At 36.7% G+C, this 22,706-nt stretch overlaps 1 long non-coding RNA gene across 1 annotated transcript in view; it reads right to left on the minus strand.

The window, feature by feature from the left end:
* LOC122235089 overlaps positions 1-22,706 on the minus strand; it is a 221,626-nt gene that overhangs the window by 182,056 nt on the left and 16,864 nt on the right. The window contains exon 2 of the long non-coding RNA XR_006213209.1: positions 5,178-5,303. This is a non-coding gene — a long non-coding RNA (uncharacterized LOC122235089). The remainder of the gene's footprint in view (positions 1-5,177; positions 5,304-22,706) is intronic.

Consider the following 22,706-nt stretch of genomic DNA (forward strand, 5'->3'; position numbering starts at 1 on the left):
AATAAATTTACATTAAAATGACGAGGTACCCTTTCACACCTATTAAATTAGCAAATATTTTAAAAACAGTACTCATTATTGGTGTGGCTACAGCGAATCTAATGTACATTGTTGGTGCTATTATAAATTAGCATAATATTTTTGGTAGTTATTTGGCAATACATATTAAGATCCATTCAATTTCCTTACTCTTTGACCTAAGAATCTGAAATTTCAGTATGTATCTAATGGAACGATAAAGAAAAGACTGTTTGCCTTGATATCCATTGCTGTATAGGTAGCAACAGAAAATTTTCAATTGTCAGCAAATGTTTTCAGATAATACTTCCATCGAGTTAAATATTATACAGCCATTAAAAAGTATAATTTTAAAAATTATATAACAATACTGAAAAAAATGATAGGCATGTGATTAACTATAAAAAGCAACATTCAAAATAATACCTAAATGATTACAATTCTGTGTAATTTATTCTATAGGGACAAGAATTAGACAATTTTTTTAAAAAATTGTTTACCTGAACTTCACATTTATTTTTATTTTTTTAAGGTTTATTTATTTATTTTGAGAGAGAGGAGAGTGCAAGCAGGGGAGGGACAGAGAGAGAATCCCAAGCAGACTCCACATTCTCAATGTACAGCCAGATGCAGGACTTGAACTCACAAAGCTTGAGATCATGACCTGATCCAAAACCAAGAGTCAGATGCTTAACTGACTGAGCCACCCAGGCATCCCAATAGAGAAAATTTTATTCTTGTAAGGGTGATATTAAAAAAAGAAAAACAAAACAAAAAAACTGTACCTTTTATGTTTGCTACATTGTCATGTTATTTCCCCGTTAAAGTAAAGTAAGGTCATGCTTAGTCTTACTATGTGGAAGGGATCGGTACCAAGTAGGTTCCTCAGCTGGTCATACCAAACCCCTTGGTGTCAGATTTTTTAGTGTGCATTATAAAGCTTTGGAAATAGGTTCTCTCCAAGCTCTTTCTAATTTTATTATTCCAAGACTACAAATGATATGACAGAAGAAGTATATAGGGAAGCCTCTGTTAATTGAGGACACTCAGCTTTTCCTAACAGTGAGGCTAAAGTATCAGATCCTGAAAGTACCAGGCAGTGGAAGATAAACTTCATTTCAGGCCACAGTAACAGTTACCCAGTATTAGGTGCCAACAATGTTCCAGACACTGAACTGTATTTTAGTTTTATTGCCTCATTAATGGAAGCAATCCTATGAGTTTATTTCTCCATTTTCCAGAGGAATAGGTGGAAGCAAAAGAGAAGATAAGAAATGTGCTTAAAGTCACACATATCTTATTGGCAGGTTTGGAATTTGATTTAGACCTAGCTCCTGCTCATGCTCTTTGCATTATAATAGACTACTTTCCAGAATCATATCACTGAAGAGGAAATATTCCAACTTCAGCCATTTCAGAGTCAGTTCCTACACCAAGCAACCACTTACAAACCAACAAGGGTATCTGGAGTCACTGTAGCCTAACTGCTGAGTACTGGCCTAACATGCTGTTAAAGCCAACGTTTCTGGTGTCCCATGGAATAGACCACTATCTCATGCCCTTGATTATCCACTGATGGAAACTGTTGACAAATTTCTCGCTCTTCTAAGCACAGATGCAAAGTTTGAGGACATTTATTTTCTCTATTCTCACTCTCTTCGTTCTGTATGTACCTCCCTGTGTAGTAAAATGTTAACAGTAGTCAAACAATGATGTCAAAGGAGGAAGTATTTAACAGTGTTTAAGAAAATATAGTTCAATTGAGTAAATTTAAACACTTTATTGGCTTTATTCAACAATACATGAATCTGTCTAGTAATTAGAAGCTTTGAAGAACTATACAAAATGGAAGACTTTTATCAGCAGAAGGAGGCAACAAGACAATTAGTAACAAAAGTGGATTGTTTGGGGCAAGGTCACCTTCCTTTGGGGGACAGCAGGAGCCTATCAGACAGATTACCTCACTAGTGCTGACCAGGAAATTTCAGTCTGACTGGTTAAAATTACATTCCCAGAGAGACTGAAATTGCAATTAGGTTAGGTATTAAGTCTCCGTTTGGTGATGCAGGCTTAGCGCAAGTAACTCCATTTTGTGGCTGTTGTCTCTTTTTTAACAATATCCCCTTGTTGATCAGACTCAGTTAACCAAGAGATGTGATCAAAATTTAAGACATGAGCATCATTCCCAGATACTGCTCTGAAGTTCTCAAACTTTTTGTTTGATCCTCTGTGTGGTATTCACAGATAACATTTTTTGGTTGTTGAATCTCTGTGTTATTCACAGGTCAAAAGTTCAAGTTCACATTTTTTTTTTTTTTTAGTCAGTCATTCTCTACATTCCTTTTTTGATGTTCCAGTTCTAACAGGATCATTTGCGTGGTGGTCAGTGGCCACAAACATGCATTTAAAGCTTTTGAGAAAATACAGTGCATTGGAGAGATTACCATGATTATTATAAGCAGGGTAATTCCCAATGTCTGGAGTGTACTTCAGAGCCATGGTCCCCAAGATCCAAACCAATCAAAATCAAATCAGTCAAAGAAAGACTGCATTGAAGGAGTCACTTCCTTAAGCCACTTGGCTTGTTCAACGATCTCATGTAGCTGAGTTTACACTTCTCCAGAAATATTAATTCAGGTGCAATAAATGGTGTTGGTCACAGCATAGACACCTCCTTGTTCAACTAAAAGATGACCTATTATCAAGACAGACCTTGGCCAGAAAGCCTACGAATCTTTTGGGGCAGCTATCTCTTTTGTAGAGGATTCTTCCATATTTTCTAGAGTTAAGGAGAAATTCCTGATCATAGCCTCATTTGTACTCATCCCCAAACAGGGAAGTAGGGACTTGCCAAAGGAAGTAAATTCTGAATTATAAATATCTCCTGGTATGACCTTTCTAACTCAGTGATAGAAATCCAAGGGAGTTGACCACTGAGGCATCTCAGTTTGTTTTCAAACAGGCACAAAGTTAGATAACCTAAGAGGCATTGTCTAGTTTTACACCAGCCAACTAGGCATTCATAGCCCCAAGGAGAATGATAACCACCACGACAAACATATATTCTATTATGGCACAAACCACTCCTGCTAAAGGCGGCATTGTTAACGGATTCTAGCATTGCAGACAGGTCAGTTTTTGATGACAAATCCAGCAGTCCGAAAGGTTATCCCCTTGGCAATGGCTTGAGATATCATTATTTTTCTAGGCCAGAGAGAGGCAAAAATGGACAAAAGAGGCATAAAGACTTCCATGGTGTAAGAATTAGGAAAATGATTGGTCATAAAGAGAAGGAAGAATGAAAAGAAAAATGTTCTTGATATGACATCTAGGGAGGAAGCAGTCTACGTCGATGTCAGCTACATCTCTTCTTTGTCAGTTTGATTTTGAAGGCTATGACGGCACTCCCTTTTTAATTGGTAGATGTGGTCCCAACATTCAAGGCTCTGAAGTCTGTGGGCTATATGGGTAGTGAGGAGGACCCAGTATAGTCCCTTTCAAGGAGATTTGGGGACAGTCCGTGTTCTTAATGATTCCAAAACAGAAAGGTGGGAGAAAATTCTAAAAGTTTGGAGAGACGTAGCCAGACACTTGAGAAAACAAGAAGAATTCAGGATCCATCCTACTTTATAGGTCTGTAAAAACCCCTCAAAAACAATCAACAGGACTAGAACCTAATGTCTACAAAAGTGCCAATATAGTTTTTCTCTCTATAATCACCCCCATTTTTTTAACCAAGATAATTACACTAAAACTAAATTCTTTGAATTAAACTTGGCCTAATTATTTACATAAGTGCAGCCAAAATTGTGATTGACCATATGAGCTCTTTTTATAGACTATTTTGCTAGAACTCTTCATAAGGAATCTCAGATTGAATTCTTAAAAGTCCCAGAGGCCAAGAGGACAAACCAGGACTCATCATTGGATTTTAACTGTAATACCTCTAGTTTGGGTGAATTCTCTCTTCTGGTAGTCCCCCCAAATATCCTGAGTTTCCTGGGCATGCCAGGAAGTGACCTTCATTACTCATCTGGTAAGGCTACTGGGAACCTTATAAACAAGATACAAGCAAGGCCAATTTTTCCAAGCAGTTCCTTAAAGCTGTCTGGTCATATGTGAGTCTACATACATCTCTATCAAACGTGATATTCTGACCAAAGCCTTGGTACTGTATAGCCAAAGTTTCCACTTGTATCCTGTTACAAGGAGAACAGATTCTTATTGAACTTATGCAAATAAATAACTGTGTTTTCATGAAATTAAAATAGGTATCCTATCCTGTTTAATTCAGGAAACTTCCTTTCAAATACATTTCTTAAATGAACAATCTTTTCTAATTAGAATGTTCCCCATAATGGCCATTATAATTCTAAGCTTATTTTATTTAGATTTTGTCATTTTTGTAGCGATTTATAGCTTCTGGGACCATAGTTCTTAGACATAAAATAAGTGGGTGTGCTGGAAGGTGACACACTCAACTCTTTGGAATTTAAGGATGTCATCCTTTTTTTTAGCTAAGCCTTTGGGTATCTCAGAGCTAAACTAATATCTAAGGAGGATGTACTGCTGAGTTAGAGGCTGTGTGGTGTTCACAGTGTACCTCACTGCACAGAAATTTTCTTGAGGTTGGAAGGTGACCCAGTATCAATCTAACCTGTTTCAGGACCAACTTATCTTGACACAGGAATCTCAGAGTTAAGTGGAGAGCACTCTAACAGCTTTTAACTTCTTGACCCATATCCACCAATTTTGCAGCTTTTGGCCTCAAAGATTCCCATTAACAATAACTTTATCTACACAAAACAAGGCAAACAAACATGTGCACCTTGACACCCAGCAGTAACCAAGAAAAGCTACTGCAGCCTGGCCAAGAGAAGGCCCTGTGTGTACCACCAACAGTCCCAACGTTGTCTCTGGGACTATGGAAAGGGCTGACAACAGACCCAAAAAATGGGGACCACAGACTGAGATTCCAAACTAATGACAAACAGTGGACTAAACCACCAGCAGTTCCCAACATGGAATCTGGGAACTGAACCAAGGGCTTTTCCTATCACATAGGGAATTGCAGTCTGAACTATCACAGTTTCCAACATGGACATTAGATCAGGAGCTCAACTCGAAAAGAGCAGAGCTCAGAGCTAAGAGGAACTTACCCATGGCCTTCAGAAATGGCAAGGAAGACAGAACACTCAAAGAGTTCACAGGTATCGTGTCTCTGCTTCTTGTTGTCCCCAAAGCCATCAGAAGTTTTCCTTCAGATCAGGACACAGCCATCAAATCTGTTAAAAAAACAAGCCTTAACTGAGTAAATTTAAAAATCTCGGGAACTTTATGCAACAATTCATGAATTGGCAGCATCCAATCCAGTAAACAGAAAGAAGCTCTGAAGAGCTATACAAAATGGAAGATGTTTATAGACAGAAGGTAGGACAAGGAAGTTAGAAGCAAAGAGTAGATTGTTTCAGGCAAGGTCACCTTCCTTTGGGGAATGGTGAAGTGGAGGATATCAGGCAGATTAACTTGCTATCTGTTGACCAGGCAATTCCAATCTGACTGGTTAAGATTATATTATTGAGAGGTGGAAACTACAATTAGGTTAAGTATTAAGTCTCAGTTTGGTGATGTCGGCTTAGCACAAGTGAGTCTATTTTGGGTCTGTGGTCTCTTTTTTAACACAGTGAAATCTCAGGCAGCAACCAATTAATTGGCAAGGTACTAAAGGAAGTAAACTATTAAAATTCCTGAACTCACATAATTTAGGTAGCCTCATACTCTTCCTTGGAGGAACATGTGATGTCAAAGTTCTCTTTTCAAAAGATAAGAAAATATCTTACAATTGTGTGATCATGGGAAAAATATTACCTGAGATATCTCTTTTTAAATTTTTAAAATCAGGGAGGATTAGAGAAAAATGAGAACACATTAATGTGCCAGACCACTAGAATAATGGATTATCCCTGGGAAAATTTTAAGGGATAGCTTTAAGTCATAAAACTGTTAATAAGTGTAAATGTTTAGAACTTGTTACCTATTTGGAAAAGAATCAAATATAAACAGGCTCAAGAAGATCTATGATAAGATAGTAGATAATTATACATCAGGTTAAGGGTAAAATAAGAAAACTTTGGAGGAATTTTGGATCTCAAAAATTAAGGCAGCCACATCTTTCCACAAAACATAGTCTGATGCTACTGCTAGAAACATGACTGGTGAGCATAGCGTGGGCCCAGTGCTGCAATTCTCATGCCCGTTTATGCCTATGAGTATGCAGATACTAGCAGTTCATATATATGTAGGAATTTACTTTTATGTGTATATTTAAGTCAGCATAAATATGTTGTTTGAAATGTGTGTGCAACCAGGTAACCAGAATGCTTTACTTGTAACCTATAAACTTCTAACACATTCTGTTCCTTTCTATTGCTTGATATAGCATTCTTTGTAAATGTCGATTGTTTCTTTTAGCTGTGAATCTTCATCTCCTCTTTGGAAGCCCACATAATGTTTTAATTAATAGGCATTATTTTTTTAGGGTAGTTTTATGAAATTTGAGCAGGAAGTACAGAGTTCCGGTATATCTTCTCACCCTTCCCACCTCCACACACACTTTTCTCCTATTATTAACATCTTGCATGAGTGTGGCATATTTGTTACAACTGATAAGCCAATATTGTTACATTATCTTTAACTAAGATCCATAGTTTAAATTAGGGTTCATGTTTTTTATTGTGCATACCATAAATTTTGACAAATATATAATGACATGTATCCACCATTACAGTATCATGCAAAATAGTTTCAAAGCCCTAACTACCCCTAAGCCCACATGTTTTAATGGAAGAATTTGCCTCTCACAGCTGGCTAGTGGTTCAGCATGAATGATGACATTGCACCCAAGCAGATAGCATGTTGAACCTTTATAAAGTAGTGAAGAAAAGCCAATAGAATTCAAAATATTGGAAAGGTCAATAACTATTCCACGTCTTGCTGGAACAAGTTGGAAAAGATGATGAATGAACCTAAGATCTTCGGATATCTCACTGTTAGAAATGAGAGATTTTTCCTGCTAAAGCTAAGCATGATACCAAGAATTGAATATATCATTTGATAGACTCCAAAGTTCTAAAACATGGTTAGCACCACTCAATGTATAATATAATGTTGCCAAGGGATAGCTATTGTTCAGAATCAGTCTCCTAAGAGATGAAGAAAAATTTTAAATGACCTATTTCAATATTATAGCAACATATACAGGAAAAGCTATCTGAAAAGACTAGAGTAAAATAAAAAGTGAATAGGCATGTTCCATATAGTAGGTGGCCATTAAAAAGTATGATTAGTAAATTTATTTTTACGAAAGATTTTACGTTAAAAATTCTTTGCAAAAGAATATGGGACCAATTGTTGCACTTCGTTGCGGTTAGTACCCAACAAAAGAATGCTAAGGAGTTGGAAGGAAACAGAATCACATCAGATTAAGCAAAAGAAGGAAAACTTCTTTCCCTGGGGAAAAACAGTCCTCCTAACTTGAGAGACTGGTACTATGATTCAATTCCATCGTTTTTTTGTTTATACCCCGAGGCTACTTAACATCACCAGAGAAAGCCACAAAATCATGCCGCTTGGACTCACTACAAATTATGATAGCTAGCATCAACCATACATCCTCCACTCTGCTCAGAAATCATTTTACTTTTTGTCTCCCTATCTTATAGTACATTACAGCTGTATTAAGCTCTTTCCAATCATTTCAAGACTCCATTCCTGGGATGGTGACATTGTCACTTTACTGAAAAGGTGGACATTATCCAATTGAAGGTTCCCCATAACCTCATCATCCATTTTACCTAGTCCCCATCCCAAAGAAACATGTTTACTCTTCCACCCCAGTGCCCTCTATCTTTGCCCATCTCTCCATCTCTGAGATTTGTTCCATCTGCCATCACCCCTTTACTGTGTTTTCATTCTCTCCGTCCCCATGTACTTTTTTCATCCTATGCCTAGACATGTAATTGAGTTTCTTTAGCCCCTCAAAAAGATTCTGTTTTTTCATCTTTCAGCTTTCACTGTAGGTTATATATACCAGATCCTTAAAGAAGCCCATAAGTACTAGTTCAGGCTAACTATATACTACATATAACAAATTACGTATTATATATAATATATAAACTTATTGTAGAAGTTTCCTGAAAATAGGCTGGAAATCCCTTTGCCAAACAGAAGAGGAGATGAAGAGAGAGAACTCTAAGGATGTTAAACTGATATAAAACCTCCCATTTTCACTAAGTTCAACTAAATTGAAATGGGTATGCCAATGATTTTCTGAGTTATCTCCGAGCATATAGATAATTCCCCCAGGCTATCTCCATGACCTTGAAATGGAAATCCCAGATCCAGTTCTGACCTCACACCTTATAGTGACAGTTTCTTGAAAGCCTGTTCCAGGTCTCCAGAATTAGTGTTTGAGACTCAGGAGAGATTATGTCTCGTACCTACCCACTAGTAAAATCAATATAGAAATCAACTATAGTAAAAGTAAGTTCTCCCATTCCAGATATACCTAAGCATCTTTCCGAGGCAAGTATATTGGCCTACCACATCCTACAGTAGAGACTCAGAGCTGAGATCACAGCCCAGAGGCTGATATAGAAGGTAACAAATTATATAAATGCTCTTTTCATACGTTGAATTTCTCTGCCACTTTATATTACTTAGAGTAACCCACTGATTATGAGCCTTGCAATGCAGAAAGCCATAAATCAGAGTTATTCTCATCAGTGCCACAAAGTAAGGTCTCATCCCAGAAAGGAGGAAATTTGTCCCTACCATCTATACTGGATGCTCACAGCTAGCTTTATCGTCTTGGAAATTGAACCAAAAGCAGCAATAACAGTTTGCTATAAGCCACATGCATTATCTCATTTTTAGCTTACAGCCCTACAACATAATTTTTACCCCTACTTTATGGATGAGAAAGGGAAGTTCAGCAATAAAGTTGCATAACGAAGGTTCAAATGCAGTCACCTCATACTTGGGCATGCTAAAGCCCAAACGTTTTCAGCAACACATCACTGTTACCATACTATATAAAAATGAGAATGACTAATGAATATTGACTGCTTACTCCATACCAAACACTGAAACTTAATCTTCATAACAACCAAATTTTTATTCAAAATAACTTTAAAAAATAGCAGGTACTATTTTTATTTCCATTTATAGTTGCATAATGTGCTTGAAGTCTGTGTTAGAAGCAAAGCTGTCTGACACCAGAACCCATGCATCTAGCCACTGTTAAATACTTTGATGATCTACAGAATATACATCTTGGGAACATCTTGGGAAAGGTCATCTGTCTGACATGGTTTCTTGAGTATTCAGTACAAACACTGGAAAATGTAAAACCCAGCACAGCAAGTTTTTTCCCCCCAAACCCAAGTATTCCCCTAGAAGACTCAGGATGGCCTAAAAAAGGTTTCATAATATGGACTCTGTCTTGCCTTACTCCTGAACAGGCTCCACCTCAGGCACTATCTCCTGCTTCATGAAGAAGCTCATTTGGTAAAGAGAGCTGTCAAATCACACCTGAACCTACTAACCCTCTTCCCCTTTAGGCCTTGGACTTCCCATTTCCCCTCACTAGAGCTAAATTCTATATTAGATTTGATTTCTCCCCAAACCCAACTTAAACCACACCTTCATGAGTGGGTCAACACAAATCGAAACTAAGCTCCTCCTCCACACCAGTGACACTTTGTTATGAAGCCTAGAATACTTCACCACTGAACCTGGTAGTAATTATTCAATACATATTGGTGAACAAATGTAAGGACTTCTTTAACTGCTTAGATATTCCGTTTACATCCTTCCCCAGGGTTGATAATTAAATGAAATAAGATGTATTGAAGTATTCCCAATTACCATTCAACATGATTCTAAAACTTACCTATTCTTTGTTTACTATCCCAAACTTCCATATTTCTATGGAATATTTCCTCTGTTCTTCCTGAGTCTCCTAACATGTCCCAGTTTAAACTTACGGTTTCAGAGTAGCGCTAGGGTCTCATAGACTCTAGAGAACTTCAGTACTGAGGGATGCACGGAATATAAAAACTTCCCATCATTCTGATGGTGCCAATAGCCCTTGATCTCTCTGCTTCTGCCCATGCCTCAGTGGAAACTGGTGGGGTATGAGCACATCTAATAGAGGGAGCCACTTTGGCAACTCATATTACAGGCAAAGTTGCTGCCAAAGTTCTCTGTACGTAACTACTCTGCAGTACCATCCCATACTACACCTGTCTAGGTTACTATTAAGAATCACCCAAGATCATGATGTCGGAATATAATCTAAGGCAACAGCCATAATTTTGCAGTGAGAAAAGTACTAAGAAAATCGAAGGACCACAACCACTATCTTCACATTATGGTGCCTGGCAGATATTAAAGAGGTTTAGTTCATGAAGTAAGTTTTTGGAGAACATAAGGATGTTCCAAAAATATTACAGCTGATTATAATGAATAAAAATAGTGCTATGAGCCACTCGTTCCTTATTGCCAATGCAATAAAACACCAATATATATATATATATATATATATATATATATATATATATATATATAATATATGTGTGTGTGTGTGTGTTGAAGTTAGCTTAGGCAGCCACACTTTGAGGTATACTAATAGACCTGAAAGTCGGTCAAAAATATGCTTTAAATATTTTATAACTCTGAATTCAAAAGGCTACTGGGGGGAATATTTGTTTATTTAAATACCATACTCAATATATATGTTTACTATGTGCCATGTAAATTCTAAAAGCTTTACAAAGGTTAACTTATTTAATCCTCATAACAACCTTTTAAGATATGTAATAATATTATCTCCACTTAACAGATGCAGAAAACTGAGGCAGAGAAGTTCAATAACTCGCTCAAAGTCATAGAGCTAGTAAATGTTAGAGCAAGCTTTCAGACACTGGCTCGTAGGCTCAGAATCTGAACCTTCTCCCACTGCACTATGCACTCCCTTCATTATTCATGCTTCTGCTGGTATAAAATGACAAATGCTTGAAGTCTCTGAGGACACAAAAAAAGAAAAAAATATCATTTTTTCAGTCACCAAGTGTCTATTCTACAATTATAAAGTGACAGGCACTATACTAGACATTGACGATATCATGGAGAGCAAGATACATAAAGTCTTTAACTTTAAGGATCTTATCTTCTAGTGGGAAATAAAGCCACTTGAGACAAATATAGACAAATTTTGTGAAAGGGGTAGAATGGGAAGGACATGTCACCCAGACTAAAACTAGTATGAGGCTTCCTGGAGAAATTCCAATATAAGAGGAAATCCAAAAATTGGGTAAAAACTATTTGGGTAAACAAGGAGCAAGAAAGAGCAAAGATGGTAAGGAAAGGGGAAGAGGAGTTAGCGTGTTCCAAGAGATGAAGGAGACTTTTTTTTTTAAACAAAGAAATTCATTGTGGTTGGGGTATTCATGTGTGGTGGGGTATGGAGGGAAATAAGGCTGACTAGCCATGAAGGAAAAAAACAGTACAGTGCGTTTTGGGCCTTATAAAGGAATACCAATATTTTTTAGCCTGAGAGCAATGGGGTGTCTTTAAATTTTTTAAATCAAGTGAATAACATAATCTGATTTCCATTTTAGAAAGATACTTTGGATGCGATGAACAGATACAATTTACAACAACTCTGAAAACTAGGAGCAATGGCCTGACCATTAATGCGGAGGCCAATGAAACTTGACTAAGAAGCACAAACATAGGCCAAACCATGCTGGGCCACTGTGAGAGAGCTTAGGAAGGTGTCTATCTCATCCCACTGCCCATCCCTGGTTGCAAAGGTGAATGATGGTGCAGATGGACTTCAACTGCATGCCCGCCATCTTTTGTAGCAGCCGGAGTGTTGTTTTCCCCCTTCCCTGACCGTCATCAGTACCTCTCCATTTATACCCACACATTCCATACAGCTATCAGGAAGCAAATGGCAATAAGAGGGGACCAAGGAGGTGCCACATTATACCTTGGGAAGTTAACCCGCCATTAGTAAAAGACGGATGTGACTGAGACAAGGCAATCACTAAAAATAGGTTCTTCAGTATCTTTTAGTTTTTCAGCAAGTCAGAAGATTAGATAGCATAAGACACCTCTTGGTCCAGCCAAGTCATATATGTGTGTATATATATATATATATATATCCATCCCACTTTTAAATATGTGCATAACATTTTAATCTATGGTTGTAATATATCAAAGTGTGATTTGCCTGGACTAAGAAGTATACATAAATAAATAGACAAAGAGATTCTGATGTGAGATAGCTCTATATACTGATATATAGGTATCATATATGTATACTGATATATAGATATACTATGTGTAAAGAAATTCAACATATATATTTGCAGTACAGTACATTGAACATGATCGGAGGGAGAAGTATTAGTGATACAGGAAAATCTTTCTAAAGCAGTGTTAAACCAAAACAAACAAACAAAAGGCAGATACTCCATTATGTAAAAATACAGAAATAATTCTGTACAAAAATTACATATATTAAGCAAATGTTACGAGCGTCTGCCTTGCGTAAGGCACTGCTCGAGTGCTAGCAATCTAACAGCGAACAAAACAGAAAGCATAAGGATTTATAACCTCTGAGAGCACACATTCTATTAGAAGAAGACAAACAAGAAACATAATAAATAATTAAATTATTTACTATGTTAGATTATGATAAATACTACGGGGAAAAAAACAGAGTAACAGGAAACAGAGTTTGGGAGGTACAACAGAAAAGGGGTGCTTAAGGTAGGCCTTACTGAGAAACTGACCATTCAGGAGGCTGGTGGATCTAACTGCTCTATTTCAATTATCAGTAAAATGTTGACGGTGGTTCATTCTTTCTTTCTTTTTTAATGGGTAATTTATAAGTGATTGTTTTTTTTTTAATGCTTTTCTTTATTTTCCACAAAAAAGATATACTATATTTACAATTGGGAAAAAAAATGTAAAAAAAAAAATCTATAGGGTTGACTATAAAATTAGAAATTCTATGCGAGGTCCAAATGGTTTGCTGGGCAAATTTTGGCAACATTTGAAAGAAAAAAATGTCATACCAACTGTATACAAATTTTCAGGAAAATGGAAAAAGAGAAAATTCTTCCCAACTAATTTTATAAAACCAATAAATATTGATTCCAAACTAGGAAAAGAATTTTTTTAATTATAGGCCCATTCATTCATTAACACATGTAGAAACTCTAACTAAAATATTAGCAAATTAAAACAGAGTATATAAAATGATAATATAACAGGACCAAGTTCAGTAAATCCCAGGCATCCAAAGATGATTAGATCTCTAAAAATCTAGAACTATAATTCACCACATTAACAGATTAAAGGGAAAAAAAACATTTGATTTTCACAATTAATGCAAAGTTATCATTTGATAAAATCAAGATAACATAGGAATACAAAAAATCTGAGTAAAGTAGAAACAGAAAGGATAGCTTTAGCCTGATAAGGGTATCAATAAAAAACCTACAAAACCTACAATAATGGGTAATCATCCTCAAGAAGGAAAGTTAAAGGGGTGCCTGGGTGGCTCAATTGGTTAAGTATCTGACTCTTGATTTTGGCTCAGGTCATGATCTCACAGTAGTGAGATCGATTCCCACTTCAGGGCCTGTGCTGGGCGTGGAGTCTCCTTTAAATTCTCTCTCTCTCTCCCTCTGCCCCTCTCATGTTCTCACTCATGCTCTCTCTCTTTCTCTCTCTCTCTCTCAACAACAAAAAAGGAAAAGTTAAAAGAATGTGTGTTAATGTCAGAAACGAGACAAAAATGCCCTCCATCTCCACTTCTACACAATACTGTACTGAAGGTCTCAGCCAGCACAATAAGAAAACAACAAGAAAGTAAAGGCATAAAAATCTTAAAGGAGATAACACATATTTTTATTATTTATATGACAGCATTATCTATATGAAAATCCCCAAAAATCTTATGTACAAATTGATTATTTAAAATATGGGATAGTTTAAAAAGATGGCTGGATATAAAATCAAAATATAGAAGTCAACTGCATTTCCATATACCAGCAATATACAGTCAGAAAACATAAATTAAAAGACATTGTTCTTTCTCGTCCACCTAGGACACTATGAGAAGGCAGCAGTTCTCAAGCCAGGAAGAGAGTTCTCACCAGAATTTGACCCTACTGGCTCCCTGATCTCAGACTTCTAGCCTCCAGAACTCAGGAGTCAAATGATTTACTTGCAACAACCAGGCTCTTGTCACCCAGGGCTGTGGAAACCCACCCTCATTCCCACCCAACATGACAGTCTTGGGGATTCCAGAGCAGGGGCTGCAAAGCTGAAGGAAAATTCTGGGAGTCCCTATCTCAGAGAATGCAGAAAGTTCCATCTCTTTTCAAGAAGTCGCATTCATCACCTGTGATTCATGCTAAGCTTAAAATAATGGACTTCTAGGCTTTGTAATAACAACAGTGTGCAAATATGTTCCAAACATCCTCAGAAACACCTCAGAATAATCCTATGAGGATGGCATTATCTCCCCTTCACAAAAGAGGAAATTCTGCCTCAAAGAGGTTAAGTAATTCATCTTAAACCCCATAGCCTATAAGCAATACAATCAGAATCAGAATCCAGATCTCCTGAATCCAAATCACACATTCATAACTGAAAAACTAAATGGGAGACTTAGCCCCAAGAAATAGCTTCTACATGACCCCAGGAGAGATCCAAAATGTTCTGCAGTACACCACCTATACCACTGTTCTTAAATTTCCTGGGATTCTGGACTCCAGGAAGACAAAGGAAGCAGCCAGACTGCCTGGATGTCACTCTTTTTCCTAACACAGAAAATAAGGCCACCGGTTCATTTTCATGCAAGCAAACAGCTGGTAGAGGTGTTCCTCTTCTGGCTACATTTTTTTTTAAACCAACTCTGTGACTGATTGATTGACTGATTAATTTTGAGAGAGAATGGGGGAGGGGCAGAGGAAGAGCAAGAGAAAGAATCCTAAACAGGCTCCACACCCAGCGCAGAGTCTCAACCCAGGGCTCCATCTCATGCCTCTGAGATCATGACTTGAGCTGAAATCAAGAGTCGGACACTTAAACCGAGCCACCCAGGCGCCCCTGGCTACATTTCTTAACATAAAATACAGCAACTGGTTACCCTTATACATAGGAAAATGATGATATTTGTATAATTATTTTGCAATTAGCCACCATACTGTCTTAACTATCTCTAATAATTTTTCAGTTTGTCTACCTTAAAAACCTAAGATAACCATTGTATCCATTTCTAAACATGAATTTTGCGACCTCCTGTTGGACTTTTATTCCTAGCCTAATCATTGGCCTGAATTTCAAAAGTAATAATGATGAGAGGACGTGCTGGTCTTACAACTGACTTAAAGGAACTGTCGGGGCACCTGGGTGGCTCGGTCGGTTAAGCATCCGACTTCGGCTCAGGTCATGATCTCACGGGTCGTGGGTTTGAGCCCACATTGGGCTCTGTGCTGACAGCGTGGAGCCTGGAGCCTGCTTCGGATTCTGTGTCTCCCTCTCTCTCTGCCCCTCCCCTGCTCATGCTGTCTCTCTCCGTCTCTCAAAAAAATAAATAAATGTAAAAAAAAAAAATTTTTTTAAAGGAACTGTCTCTTAAAGCAGTGTTTTCTAGACATTATTTGGCCCCAAAATTCTTTTTTGCACAATATCAAATAGGTTCCTGTGTTCCTCAAACATACTCTGGGAAATGCTGCTTCACTATTAGGGATGAAGTCACTACTGACTGAAGATCTTTATCACAAGGAGATCTGTGGCTATCCTTTAGTCTCTATGTTTTTAAGAGTAATGGATTTTGAACTTTATCAAATGCTTATCTGGCATCTACCAAAAGCATCAAAGTCTAAAAATAAGAAAAAAGAAGAGTACACCATTACAACAACATCAAATAATACCAAGTACATATAAATGAGTTGTACATAAGATGTTAAAGAACGTCTGTTCAACCAAAGGTACCTTAAGGAAAGAGACAAGACAGTGACAACTGAGAGATGTGCAACCTGTATAATCACCAAATAATTAGCATCAAAAATATATAAAGAAATTTTGCACATCAGTAAGAAGGGAACACTTCATAGAAAATGGGCAAAAGACATAAGCAGACATTTCACAAAAGAGAAAACACATATAGCCAATAAAGAAATGTTCAATCTTACTGGTTATTAGGGAAAGACACATCAAAACCATAACGACATATCATTTCACATCCAAGCAATTCCAAAAACTAAGAAATCTAACATTACCAGCTGTTGACAGGGTATAGCACATTGACATTGACATTGCTTGTGGAATTACAAATTGACATAATTACTTCCAGAACAGTTAAACATTGCCTTGTAATATTAAGCAAGACATGGCCCCAAACCTAGTAATTCTACTTTTGCACATGTACATGAGAGACACGTATAGAATGTTCACTATAAGAGCGATAAGTAGAAACTACACAAATGTTTATCCACAAGAAAATGTATGAAAAAAGACCATAGTAGATTCACAAAATGTAATATGATACAAAAGTCAGAACAAATAAGCTCTAGTTAAAGCAACAAAAATGAATCTTAGCAATACATAATTGACTGAAAAATGAAAGTACAAAGTTACATGAAGGATAAGCATAATACTTCATTATAAAGTAAAAACAGCTAAAATTGCGTGTTTTTAGGGATACAGATGTAAAATAAAATTATATTTTAAAATAGGCAAGAGCGCAAATGATAAACACAGGATTTCAAATAGTAATTGTGTCCAAGAAGAGAAGCAGGAGGAGGGAGGATCACACATGTAACTCATGCCAGTGTGTTCGATGATAGAGTAAATACTGTGTTTACTGTATTAATTTACATTTTTAAAAATTACATATTAGTTTAAAATATAACACCAGCTATAGGATCAATGATTAGAGCCAAGGTTATGATTAAACCTATTTGTTTGCATGTTTTTTGGTGTGATTGTTTGTTTAAATTAAACCTCTTTAGAATTATCTAGGGGAGCAAGTCTGACCATTAGTTTGGAGATAAGGTGTTTGGGGGGGGGCAGTTATGAAGTTGACTATATATCTAACAGTTGTCACAACAAAAGATAACTACCATTTGTTAGTTTACTGGAGTTCACAAAGATATTTCACCAATCACTAATCCATTGACTTATACTGCTACAAACTTACTACACAAAATCATACAACTATATGACCTTTATACCTTGAAACTTATATACTAAAACATATATTCTGTATAGCCTAAATTGCCAATCTTGTTTTGTTTTTTAGAGCTCTGCTGCAGTTATAGCCTCAGCACCATGTTCCCCAGGCTTTGACTACAAAAGGATCATCTGGTGAAGAGAAGCACAGTATCTCAGCCTCTCTCAGTCTTATGGGAGATTTCAAAGGTGTTGTTGTCTTTGGCTCAGTCAGGTCTGATAAGATAATAAGGTTCACATTTATATAGCACATATCAGCTTTCAACAACTGTATCATCTCGTTTGCTTCTCAAAACAATTCTGTGAGGATATCAACCTACTATTATTGTTATTATTCTCATGTTATAGAGAAGGAAACTCAGACTAAAATTAGGTATGTGACTTGCCCAAATTCACACATCCTATAAGTAATAGAGCTAAGAGCCAGACCCAAGTATTCAGATTCCAGGTCTTTACTTCTACTGTAATGCCCGTATTTCAGAAACTTTCACCACTCTCTTTCCTGAGAAAAGGGAAAGATTAAAAAAAAAAAGAAGAAGAAGAAGCCATATGAGTTTTGGAGAAATACCACTTGGCAGGACCATCGGCTGGAGTGATGACATTGAGTTTATGACAACAGCATTGTTTCAGTGGCGTGGAGGAACCCTGTATCTCAGTATAGGAGATGTTCAACCAGCACTAGGAGGAAGTGTCTCATCCATCTACACAGAACAATAACGATATGCATTTGACAAGCAGTGGGGACCTTGTTAACATGTTACAATGCCAAGACTTCACAACTTGCCTGCCAATCTGAAGCTCTGAAATCTCTGAAAGTAATTGGATAGTGCCTACCCCTCCCATGGTTATGAGCACTCTGGGCTCTATAGGAGTGTCTACAATAGATTGGCTATATTGGGAAAGGGTAAAAAAAAAAAAAAGGCATCGTCCCCTTATTAAACACCTGCCATGTGTTTTATTCATGTGGAACTCATGATAAGGAAATGTAGGTTCAGGGAGATGAATATCTTGCCTAAGTGCATTCTTCTGGCAAGTGGCACACCCAGAATTCAAAGCGAAGCCTTTCAGACTCTCAAGTCCATGATTTTTCTACTATAGCTGTCTCCCAAACTCATGGAGTAACAATTTGATCACTAACTCTGGAAACTCCCTTGAGGCCCTTCTCTATAGATTCATTATAAACCCAGAGATCAGGCATATGAGTCATAAAAATGGCAATTGATTATCAGCTACTTTGTGTATTTTATTTCTAATCCCTTCAACAACCTTCGGTATCAGGTGTTATAACCTACCCATTCCATTTTTTGTTGTGAAGAAACCAAGGGCCAGAGGCAGAATGCGGTATGTTTCACTACACCACACCTCTGAGTTTCAACATGCTGACCTCTCATCCCCCATAATTTATTTGAATGGCTCTTTCTTCCTTTGCACTTGCCCATTTGTCATATCAACAGCAAACTAAAAGGAATAAATTTGTCATTTTAAAATACAGTATTCTTCATAGATTCCATTTTTAGTTCAGCTGGCTCTTTAGCTTTTCATTAATAAAATGTTTTACTTTTGAACTGTACTTTCAGCTAATTTTATAAAAGCAAAGATTTTACTTTTATGAAATGAAAATAAGCTAATATGTTTTTAAGACCATGTTTTTGACAATTACAAACCAAAGGAGAGATCCTAACTCTTACTAGAAAAATGTAACAGCTGAAGGTATCAATAGTTCAGACAATAAAGGGTTGGATTCCCCAAAGGAAAAAATATATATAATTAGGTATTCTCTTTTGTATGTGTTCCTGCTGTAACAAATTACTTCTTCGGATTACTACCAAAAGCCTACATAATTAAATAAGTGTAGTAGTTTCTTACTGATCTATGTAGCTTTGTAAATTATGTTCAGGTTGATTTTTGCTTTGCTTTGTTTTATTGGGATTAGGTGGAAGTGGTTTATCGCAAGCAAGCTACAAATTCTGAATTAAGAAGGAATGGATAAAAAAAAATACTGATATTATGCCCAAACCTTTTCAAACAGGAAGAAGTTTTTAATAATTTGAGTACTCTAAAACTGGAAGAGCCTTAATAAGTACATTCAATCTTCAAAATACATTCAGATACAGGATAGATGGTCACTTGGATATTCTAAAGGGTGTTTAAGCATCTGAAGGAGAAGAAAAATCTCTTTCCAAATCCAACAATCCATGAAATACTGTGAAATAAGTAAAATTTCAATTTGTAAAGATTTGCATCCTATAATTTTACTAACATTATTAATTGTCTATCTTTAGACAAACAGTTTGTTTGATTTAAAATAACCATACTGAGGACCTCACAGCTGTGGCTGCATATGGGACCAAGACAGGATTTAAAGTAGCTGAGAATTATAGGCTTATTATATCTCAAGAGGATCAATTCGATCCTAGGTTGCATATATGTACAGCCATCCTGTAAAGCATCATATTTAGGAAACATGGAACTTTTCTGGAATATTGCCCCAAACCCTCTTTTTATTTATTTATTTATTTATTTATTTATTTATTTATTTGTGTGTGTGTGTGTGTGTGTGTGTGTGTTGTCAACATATTCACTCTTGCCAGCATTAGAGACAATTTAGCAGCAGGTTCAATACTGCAGCATTTCTGACAGTAAAAGTTGGTCAATACTGGAAGAGAGACTAGGAAAGGTGATGGAATCTTCTAATTTAGAAAGGTCATCTATGTATAGTATAGGGTGGCCTAAAGTGAGAGAAGTGGCCTGAGTGACTTTCCAAGACCCCCTCCAGTCCTATGTCCCTGTGATGCTGTCTCTGCTTTTAACTGGCAGGAGAAGCTTATGGTAGAGAGACCTGTATTCATGCATTTGCTCATTCTTTTCTAAAAAGGCAATGGACTTTATGTGAAAGGAAAGAAAAGACAAAAAGAAGAGAGAAAAAGAAAAAGGAAGAAGAGAGTGAGAGGCAAAATAAGAAGAGAGAGAGAAGAGATATAAGTATATGATCAAATGGACAAAGATTTTTGATTCCTGAATATCAGAGCAGCACGAGAAGTCTGCACTCCCCTGATCCTGCTTAATTTGTGCCTGAGTATATACTTATGTGAGCCCTGTTGAGATGTCAAGGTCTGCTACTCAGCATACATGGCACACTAAAAGATATTTGGCGTGAAGACGATGAATTTTCAAACTAGTTCAAGAGTAATTGAAAATGGAATTCTGAGAAAAGCTAACGTGTATCCTTATCTCCACATAAACACATCAATACTCATTTTAAGCCTGCCAGCTATCTATCTGCTAGGAAACACTCAATACTGCTCCTTGTACACTCAGCAGATCATTGAGTTTTCTCTCAAAAACTAATAGTACAATCATTTGCAACAAGAAATTCTTCTTTGTCTGATGAAATAGTACCATCCCCGAGCTGCTGCCTTATATTTCAAGAGACACGGGAGTTTGGTCTATGAATTTCAGACCCATAAGCAGAGCTCAGGACCATAATATCACAGATCCCTGAAGCTGCAAGGAACCTTAGAGATCACCCAGTCAAACCTCACGATTTTGTAGGTAAAACAGCTAAGCTCTTAAAGCCATGTTAATACCCAAGTTGCCTGTTAATTTTATTTTCAAAATCAGATGTTCTCATTTTTCTTAACAAGTGAGTCTCCACAATTCTAAGGGGAAAAATCCCCTTGGGATACCCACATATCTCTAGTTTTAGCCTGATTTTTTTAATCAAAAATATGTTTATACATTCTACAGTTAGAGCATGCTGCCTGCTGTTATTCCGGTCCTACTTAGAGCAAAGGTTAATGATTTAGGAGGCAAAATATAACAATTCCACTGCAAATAGCTAAGGCTATGTCACCACAAAGAAGTGGTTGGCAAGACACATATGCACTCCCGTTGGAAATTATAATTTTCTATTTTACAGATGAGAAAACTGAGCCACAAAGTCAAATGACCAAAAAACACAAAAAGTGGTAGATCTGGGAACTTGAACTTGCTAAATGTAAACAGATTCCTAGAGGGATCAGGCAGCAATAAGGTCAAGCACAAGTTGCTGTTATGCTTTTATGACCTTCTACAACTGGCAGGTTGAAAGCAGGGAATGCAGGTAGCTGGGTTGCATTCAATCCCAGAATTGACACACCAGATCCACAGTAAGATGAAGACAAGGCAAGATCATTGCACTCTCAAAATGTCAAGGTTTAGTCACTGATCGTGGGACTCAGAGGAGGTAGGGATTCAAAATAATTCCAAAGTGAAATGATAGCCCTGGGGGAAAGGAGCTTTAAATAACAAACAAGTAAATATTGGGTTATTTGTTTGGTGTGAGGAAATGTTCAAGTTACAATTTATAAAGATTGATGAGAAAAGGAAATATTGAAAATGTTACTGCTGTAATTATTCTTATAACTGACCTTAACATATTAGAAGTAAACCCCTCTAGGTGGGATAAGATCCCATGGGAATAATCATACTGATAAAGTGAAGGTGAAGAAATGACGAAGTTAAGAAAAAAATCAAGTATTCAATAATTAAGTAAAGTTTTTGAAGGACGTTCATAGGAGGTAAAGTAGAAAGGCAAACAATAAACTGAAATTTATTTGAGATGAATGAGAGTCATAGAAATTGGTCAGTGAGTAACACTGAGGATAGAAAGAAGAGAATAAAATGCATAAAAGGTGTTCAAAATATAGTAAAAGGTTATTTATATACAAATTATGTGACAAAGCAACATCTCTTCCTATTTCAATAAGTAAGTAAAAAGGGAATATGATGGTATCAGGCAAATTTTGATTAAGATTAGATTTTGATTACAGCCTGGTGAGAGGGATGGGGTGCACTCAGAGGAATTACAGTCTATTTCACGACTTCAGTTCTACAACATAATTGGACCAGGCTCTAAGAGCACAGTAGATGCAGCTTCCATTACACTTTCGCATCATCTTCTTCCTTCCTTCATATTAAATATTTCTTAAAAACACTGTACTAGGTGCATGGTATGCCATGGTAATCAAAACAGATATAGTTCTATTTCCCAGCAGCCTAAAGTCTTCACTGTAAAATGTAAAGGTCTGGATGATATTTTATAGCATCAAATTTAAGGATAAACTAATCAGTGTCTCATTTATAAATTAGGAAACTAAAGTACAAATAATTAGCACCAGAGCCACAGCTAGAAGCCAGGTTTCTGGGTTACTAGTCTAGAGCTTTTAGATTAAATTATGTCAAATCACTCTAGTACTGCACCAACCTTAGAAGACATGCTAACAACAACAACAACAACAACAACAACAACAACAACAAAGGTGTTGTTTTCATAATTCTAAGACACCTTCTTTACATTTATTGCTTTACAATCTCTTCCAAGCTCTGCT

Source organism: Panthera tigris, chromosome F2 (assembly GCF_018350195.1).
Source record: "Panthera tigris isolate Pti1 chromosome F2, P.tigris_Pti1_mat1.1, whole genome shotgun sequence".
In the NCBI taxonomy this organism is placed as follows: domain Eukaryota; kingdom Metazoa; phylum Chordata; class Mammalia; order Carnivora; family Felidae; genus Panthera; species Panthera tigris.